The sequence below is a fragment of the Cryptomeria japonica genome, chromosome 3 (genome assembly GCF_030272615.1).
Source record: "Cryptomeria japonica chromosome 3, Sugi_1.0, whole genome shotgun sequence".
Lineage (NCBI taxonomy): Eukaryota > Viridiplantae > Streptophyta > Pinopsida > Cupressales > Cupressaceae > Cryptomeria > Cryptomeria japonica.
The window spans coordinates 804,828,722-804,837,688 of NC_081407.1; positions in this window are offsets into that span (position 1 = coordinate 804,828,722).

Here is an 8,967-nt window from a genome sequence, read left to right on the forward strand (position 1 = left end):
TTCTTGCACCCTGGCCTGAACCTCCTTTGCACCCTGCTATCCCGGGAGGTGGGACCAGAGCGCCCAATGCCCTGGTCCTTCAGGACCAGGGCGCCCAGTGCCTTGGTCCCCCAGGACCATGGCGCCCAGTGCCCTGGTCCCTGGGTCCTATTTTGGGCCCGGTCTCTTTTGGACTTCGGGTCTTTATGTTTGCAAATTGGAAAATTATCTTTCCTGGTCGGCCTAAGGTCGGGAAAATCAGTCTATTAACCCTAATTGGCAAGTATATAAACTACATTTTCCTCTCTCATTTGGATAGATACATACATGAGGGAAAAAATGTGGAAACTATACTCAAGCATTCAAGCATTCTTTCAAGCAATTGATCATTCTAAGTCTCCATTCAAGGCTAAGTGTTGCATTCAAGACAAGGATTCAACCATTGAAGAGGAGATCACATACTACATGCTACATACAACATACAACAAGACAACAAACAACAACATCTATACCTTCGCACATAAGGATACAAACATCCTTACAACAAGGTATTAGTACTTGTTTTACATTACAGACATTTACATTTACAGCATTGCTCGTTTCTTGGTTAATTCCAAAACCGGGGTTTGACCTAAAGGCAAACCCCTAATCCCTAACCCCCCAATCGTCTTCACTTTTCTATGTGTAGGTTGCAGGTACGCGGCTGAAATTGAAGATCTGGAATCCTTGTGCAGAGACGAACAGATCCCCCTTCGTTTCGCGGATTTTTCGGAGGACCGTGGCGCTCGGGCGCCATCGTCCTGGCAACTTTCGCTCAAATTTGCAGGACAGCGCCGTATCGACATTTTACTACTAATTCCAGGTCCGTAGCTTCATACTGTATTCCTATCTCAGTTTATAAGCGAATCTTTCTCACTTTCTATGCATTCCTAGCTTAATTCTTCTATGCACATTCTTTACAAAAGAGGGTAGCCTTGCTGTCATAACCCTTGAAACTCATTTAGCATCCAATCTTGCATTGCGTGGGATTGGATCTTGTGGGTTTCAACCCCTCTTTTGAATGTAAAGTCTCTCCCCAAAGTGAAAACCATCAACCCTAGTGAACCTCCCTTCTCTCTCCTTGGAGTTGGAAGAGGGGAGAGCAACTAGGGTTCGATCGCGATTTTCCGCTTTACAGACATCAAATGCCAAAGCCAATACAAAAATCAGGTTCAAATATAAAATACCAACCAATTCAGTATACCAACTACTCCCCCTGAGAAGTAGCTCACATCATCAAAGACGGAGTAATAGATTTCTCTGTTAATTTTGTAGGTTGATGACAAACATCATCTGTCTAAGTCTCTACCAGTGGGGGTATGACCCCAAACTGATCTTTGAGATTTTCAAAGGTTTCCTTAGGCAAATGTTTACTAAAAATATCTGCAATCTGCTCTTTAGCATTCACATAAACTAGTTTTACTTCTTTTGCTTCAACATTCTCTTTCAGAAAATTCAATTTGATAGAGACATGTTTAGTTTTAGAATGTAGTACTAGATTTTTAGATATATCAATTGCTGGAGTGTTGTCACAATAGATAGCTATAGGTTCCTTGCATTTTACCTTTATGTACTTCAACATTTGCTTAAGCCATAATACCTGTGTACAGTTAGTTGTTGCTGCAACATATTTTGATTTAGTTGTTGATAAAGATGTGCAACTTTGTTTCTCACTCAACCAAGAAATTAATTTGCTTCCAAGAAAAAATGCTCCGCGGTGGTGCTTTTTCTGTCATCCACATCTCCTGCCCAATTTGCATCTGTGTATGCACATAATTCAAAGTTTTCATCTCTAAGATACCATAAACCAAGATTTGTAGTGCCTTGTAAGTACCAGAAAATCCATTTTATTGTTGATTCACGATTTTCTTTAGGATTACTCTGAAATCTTGAAACAATACATACTGCATTCATAAGATCAGGTCTTGTTTATGTCAAATATAGTAGGCCTCTTATCATAGATTTGTACCTAGTCGGATTAATAGGTGTGGATTCACCCCTTAGTGATAATTTGTCATTTGTAGTCATAGGTGTGCTTACCAATTTAGAGTTTTCCATCCCAAATTTCTTTAGTAACTCCTTCAAGTACTTGGATTGACTCAAGAATATACCTTTATCAGTTTGTGAAATCTACAATCCTAAAAAAAAATTTATCTCTCCAATCATGGACATTTCAATTTCTTGCTGCATTTCAATAGAAAAGTCTTTACATAGTCCATCTTCTCCTCCAAAGATTATATCATCAACAAAAAATTCTATAACCAAGATGTCATCATTAGTCACTTTATAGTATAAGTTGTTGTCAGCATTACCTTTAGAAAAACCAATCTTAAAAAGATATTTATCCAATCTAGCATACCAAGCTCTTTGAGCTTGCTTCAACCAATACAAAGCTTTCCTTAACCTACAAGCCATATCTTTGTTATCTATCAAAGAAAATCCATCAGGTTGCTCAATGTAAACTTCTTCTTCAATATCTCCATTCAGAAATGCACATTTAATATCCATTTGATATACTTTGCAGTTCTTGTGTGCTGCAAAAGCCAAGAACAATCTGACTACCTCAATTCTAGCTACTGGTGCAAAGGTTTCATTGTAATCAATTCCTTTTTTCTGAGAATATCACTTACACACTGGTCTTTCTTTATTTCTAATTACCTTACCATCTTCATTAAGTTTGTTTCTGAATACCCATTTTGTTCCAATTACAATTTTGTCTTCAGGTTGGGGAACTAATGTCCATGTGTTATTATTTTCAATTTGTTCTAATTCCTCTTCCATAGCTTTAATCCAGTGTTTTTCTTCACATGTCTCATTAATTGATGATGGTTCAATTTGAGAAATAAGACATACCTCTTCATTAGCTAGTCTTCCTCTTGTCATAACTCCTTGATACTTATTCCCAATTATCTGATTTTCAGAGTGGTTCAATCTTACATACCAGGGTGTCTTCATTTGTTGTTTTTCTTCAGTTATAGTGGAATTTTCAGATGATATCGGTGGAACTGGATCTTCATTTTGTATTGGTGGGTTCAATGTAGGTTCAATTGTTAGTATCTTTGTTGCTGATTCAGAGTCTATATACCTTGAAGTTCATCTAAACTGTTCATCAATTTTCACATTTGTACTCACAACAATTTTCTGCAATCTCTTGTTAAAACATCTACATGCTTTGCTCTTAGATGAATAACCAAGAAATATTCCTTCATCACTTCTAGGATCAAATTTTCCAATATAATCATCTCTCCTAATATAGCATTTACTTCCAAATATTTTGAAATATTTAAGAGTAGGAGTAATGCCAAACCATAGTTCATGACGGGTCTTACCGGTTTCACTTTTGATGTGAACTTTGTTGAATGTATAGACGGTTGTGCTTAATGCCTCTCTCCAATATACATGTGGTAGATTTGCTTCTGATAACATACTTCTAGCTACATCCAAGATAGTTTTGTTTTTCCTTTCGACAACTCCGTTCTATTATGGTGTCTGGGGTGCTGATAACTATCTTCTGATTCCATTTACTTCACAAAATGTATTAAATTCCTTAGATGTAAATTCACCTCCTTGATCTGATCTCAGACATTTGATTTTCTTATCAGTTTCATTTTCTACCATCACCTTGAATAGTTTGAACTTTCCAAGTGCTTCTAATTTTTCTCTCAGAAAAGTAACCCAACACATTCTAGAATAGTCATCAGTAATTAGTATGAAATATCTATCACCTTGTAAGATTTTAGTTCTAGCTGGACCACGTAAATCAATATGAATTAAGTCAAGAGTATTAGTGGATTTTTCTGCAATAGTTTTAAAAGATGCTCTAACTTGTTTTCCAAATTCACATTCCTTACATACCGGATTGTGAGGTTTAACAATCTTAGGTAAATCTCTAACTGCTTTGGTAGTACTGATTCTCACAATGCAATCAAGATTTACATGATAGAGTCTCTTATGCCATAGCCAACTTTCATCAATATGTGCAATCAAGCATGTCTTTTCATTGTTATTCAAATGAAAGATGTTACCTCTAGTTTGATTACCGATTGCAATTTCCAAACCAGTTCTATTCATAATTTTGCATTTCCCATTCTTGAATTGTAACTAAAATCCTTTCTCAACTAATTGACCAACACTCAAAAGATTATGCTCTAAATCTTGAACATAGTAAACATTGTCAGTATTATGCTTACCATCAAGAGATATAGTACCTCTTTCTTTGATTAAACAAGCTTTATCATCTCCAAATCTTACTAGGCCTCCATTATATTCTCGAAAGTTCAAGAATTTACTTTTGTCACTAGTCATATGATGTCAACATCCTGAATCAATGATCCATTCATCCTTGTCTTCAATTTTATCTGCTAGGGCCTGCTCTACCGGTTGAACAGTAGGTGTCGGTTGATCTTTTGTTATAGCAACAAAGACCCATCCATTATCTATCAGATCCTCATCAGAATCATCAGTGACTCCTTCATCAGCAAGATAACAAGATTTATCTTTATTCTTCTTAAATCTATATCTCTGATATTCAGGGTTAGGCTTCTATATTCTTCTATCTTTTTCTCTTAGTCTAGCATGTCTAGCAGGGTATCTTGAAGCCATATGACCAATCTTATTATAGTTAAAATATTTAAAGGGTGCTTTACCTTCATACTTACTTCCAACTAGACCTTTAGGCATTTTTCTTGCAAATAGTGCTTCAAGCTCTTCAAGTTCTTCATTTTCTCTCTTGCTTTCTTCAAGTTCTCTTGCATAAAAGGCTTTCCAATCAAATTTGTCAAATGATGGTGCATATGATGTTAATGCCTTAAAAGCTAAATCTGTCTTTATAGTAGCAATAGGACCAAATTCCTCTATTTCAAAAGCTGAAAGTTTTCCAATCAATGTGTCCCTAGTTAGTGATGTATTAGGCATTGTTCTTAACTCATTTATAGTAGTAAATTTCATTTTGTATGCCAATGGAAATCCTCTTAAAACTTTTGAAACAATTTCATCTTCACTTAAGGTTCCTCCACAACATTTAATACCCAAAACAATTTCATTAACTCTTTCCAAAAAAGCAGAAATCCTTTCATCTTCTTCCATTTTTAGATTTTCATACCTAACTCGGAAGCTTTCAAGTTCTGCAATTTTGACTCTAGAATCTCCTTCATTCAATGTTTCTAGATGGTCCCAAATAGCTTTGGCAATAGATCTATCTGATAATCCCATGATTTACTGATATGATAATGCACTCAAAATTGATTCTCTTGCTTTGCAATCAGTTTCTTCATCTTTTCCTGAGGTAGGTGGATTAGGTTGATCGAGAGTAGGAGAAGTATAGCCATTATTTGTAACTTTCCAAATGCCCTTTCCAATACAATTTAGATGTGTCTCCATCCTGATCTTCCATATGCCATAGTTGGTTCCATCAAGTTTAGGATTGTCCTTCTTGAAATAGTTAGTAGACATTGGATCTCCTCAAGCTGTTAAACTTCTGCAAAAAGAGGAATAGGCTCTGATACCAATTGTTAGGTCCCAGAGACAACTAAGACGGGGGGGGTGCTAAATTAGTTGTCTAATAAATTCAAACAAAAAAAAACTTATCCAAACTTAATGCTTAATACTGGTAAACCAAACTTTATGTCGGTAGACAATTTATCAATTAATTGCAGTACCGGTAAAGATTAATGCATGAAACATAAAGACAATAACATAAACAACACATAACACCAATATTTGTACATGGAAAACATGTAAGGGTAAAAACCACGGTGGGAGAACTTACCCACAATTAGATGATACTACTGCAGATAGTATGTGTATACAAATGGGGTTTGCACATGTAGAAAGGCCAAGTGCCTAGAGCTCACTACTCAAACACAAATAGGAGTCACACTAACTACAATTAGATGGTTAAATCCAATAATGATGTACTGCTTAAAATAACATCTTCATATGCTGGATTTAGTACCAATGTAGTTCTGATATGCCTTCACAAAAACCTTGCTTCACCTTCAAATGATGTTTGCGTGTATAGCTCTACTTATTCTCACATATACCTTCTTACAATTCCTTTTTCCAATCGCATATTGATATTACAAATAAGATCTTACATATATACCATAACCTAAGACCAATTTTAGTAGGTTGGCTCTAAAAGATGTTACAAAAAAAACAATTTACAAGTAAATCAATAACTAATGCAATATCCAATTCAACATGTCGGCTTAATGTATTTACAACAATAATAAATCATCTCCATAGCATGTTGTGCTGATGTGGAATAGATAAGCCTGTCGATGCTTATCCTAGACCTATTTGCCGGTAACACAAAATATGCAAACACAAATATACCAATGAACAAATCTCCAAGACAAAGTATCTGAATGATGTCTTCAACATAACCAAGTGTTTTCCATGTCATTCCAAGTGTCGGTGAACAATATATCCTGTCGGTGAACTAGATATAGGTGATTGTGCATAAGTCACTTGCTTGCCGGTGAGCATTGCCAATTCTCCAAAGTACTAGAGTTGATAAGTGTTAATAGGTGTTGACATCAATGACAAAACCATATCAACATATCCAAAATACCAATAGACAGTCCTACTCACAGTGCTAGCTTAGTCAATGACAACAGCTAGCCAATGGAGGAGAAGGGTGATAAGATTAATGAGGAAAAGGAAATGGATATTGAGAAGGAGAAAAATAAAGAACCCGAGTAGGAAATGGTCAAGGAGAATCTGAGCAAGGATAAGGAGTGTGCTAGAGAAGGGTTATTTTTGGATAATCTCAAAAACCTAACTGAGGCTAGATTAGGTTTTGACGGGTGGACTTATGAATTTATAAAGAATCAGGAAAAAAATGGGAAGCAGTTGGAAGAGAAAAGGAAGGAAGATGAAAGGTACCAGAAGCAATGGAAGTAGGACATGGAGGAAAAAGATAAGAAGATGGAAGCTCGGATTGAGAATCTAGAGGAAGGAAAATCTGCAATGAAAAACTTGTTGGGAATGATTCTGGATATCTTGACGGTTGTCACTAAGAACTTAGAGGAAATCTCTAAGGTCCTTGAAAGCTCAAGCTCTCCCAAACCGGTCATGGACCTTGACATTGATGAAGACACAATCAAGAATGGGATTGTGGAAAGTACTCCTAATGGAGTGGCAAAGAGAACAAAGGCAAGCATGAAGAAAGCCATTGTGGCCTCATTTGAGGAAATCCTTAAACTTAGGGATAATATTAAAGAGTTGTATGGGATTAGCAGAAACTTGGCTAATTCCCTGAAAAACATAAAGTAGTTCCTTTTCTGTGCTTTGTCTTTTTTGGTTGGTCATGTTGGTTTTGTGGGGATTTTTTGCTAGTTTTTGCTAGTTGCTATGCTGGTTTTTCTGATGTTTGTTCCTTCTTGTTTCTTAATGCTCTTTTTTCTTAAGGATCTATTGTAAAGGGTTTTGAGGCCCCTTCAAAACCTTCTTTTTCCATAATAAAAAACAAATGCATGATATCAAGAGTGAGAAACTTCAAGGAATGCTAAAACGACTATATGATTTGACAATCAAAAGCCAAATCTCAAACAAGCTCAGAAGGCACCTTCACCAAGACATAAATACATTTCCTCCAAATATCCTCTAGATAGACAATTTACACCTTTAGGGAAATCTATTGAGTCAAATTTGAAAGAGCTTCTTGAGCATAATCCTATCATATTGCCTAAAAAGGCCACATGGGGATGTGAATTTGTGAGTAATTATTGTGCATATCATTGACAAAATGAACATAAGACTTTGAAATGTGTGGAATTAAAACATAAGATTCAAGATCTCATTGATAATGGTGTCATTAAAATTCAAGATCCTAATGACTCACCTAAAGAAAAAGAAGGAATGACTTCTAAGCATAATAAAAATCATGAACCTATGTCTAGCAAGGCTCCATATGTGGCCTCCATCCCTTCCATGATGCCTTCATCTCCAACAATGAAACTTCTCATGTTTACCTTCAAGGGATATCTCCTATGGAAATCCAAGTTAATGATACAAGCTCCTCTAAAGATTTAAAAATCCTAGATCCTATGCCATCATACACTCCAATTCCAAATGTACCCACTCTAGAGAGTCCCACTCAAAATGCTTCCCCATCATACCAAAATATGAAGACCTTCCAAGAATCCCCTACACCTATGCACAATCCTATCCCTTCCTTAGAAGTGACTCCATGTCAAGAGGATAATCTGAAAAATGAAGAAACAAGTCCTATCATAAATCAAGATCAAGACACCAAAACTCTCCAATCCCATCTAATGATTGAAAAAGACCCCATTTCACTAGATTCCCATGATGATCCCCTTATACCTTTTAATTTCTTCCGAGATGACTCACTTCTATCTCAAGAGCAAAGCATCCTTCCAAATCTCATTCCTAATCCACTTCCTATGCAAGATGAAGATATACCTTCCATTATTTTCGATGATTTCATTGAAAGTCAAGAGAATAGCACCTTTAAAGAGGAATCCAATGATCTCTCCTCTTCCATGTCAAGATCAAAGTATCCCTTTATTCCCTTGTCATAATCCTCCATCTTCAGCTCAAGGATCCATCATGCCTACAAATCTCCTTCATGATCCTATCATTCCTTACATTCCACCTCCATCTCATAATGGACTCGTGCATTCTTTCCAAAGAAAAGTGTATCCTACAAGTCAAAATACTTATAAAGGCAAAGGGGTAAATTTCCACAAGAAAGAACCCCTCCATATTAAAGAAAATGTTAAAGGTCACGGCCTCAGGTAAATTTCTCAAGATGCTGGTATCTCTCATAAATCCTACATTTCTCTAGCTAAATCCAAATACATGCCTTCTCCTTTGCACCTTCCATCCATTCTAGGTCGCTATATCCCTCCATCCCTTATGCAGGATCAACAAAGTAACACATCTTCGAGTACCTTCCATCTATATAAAAGACCTCCATAT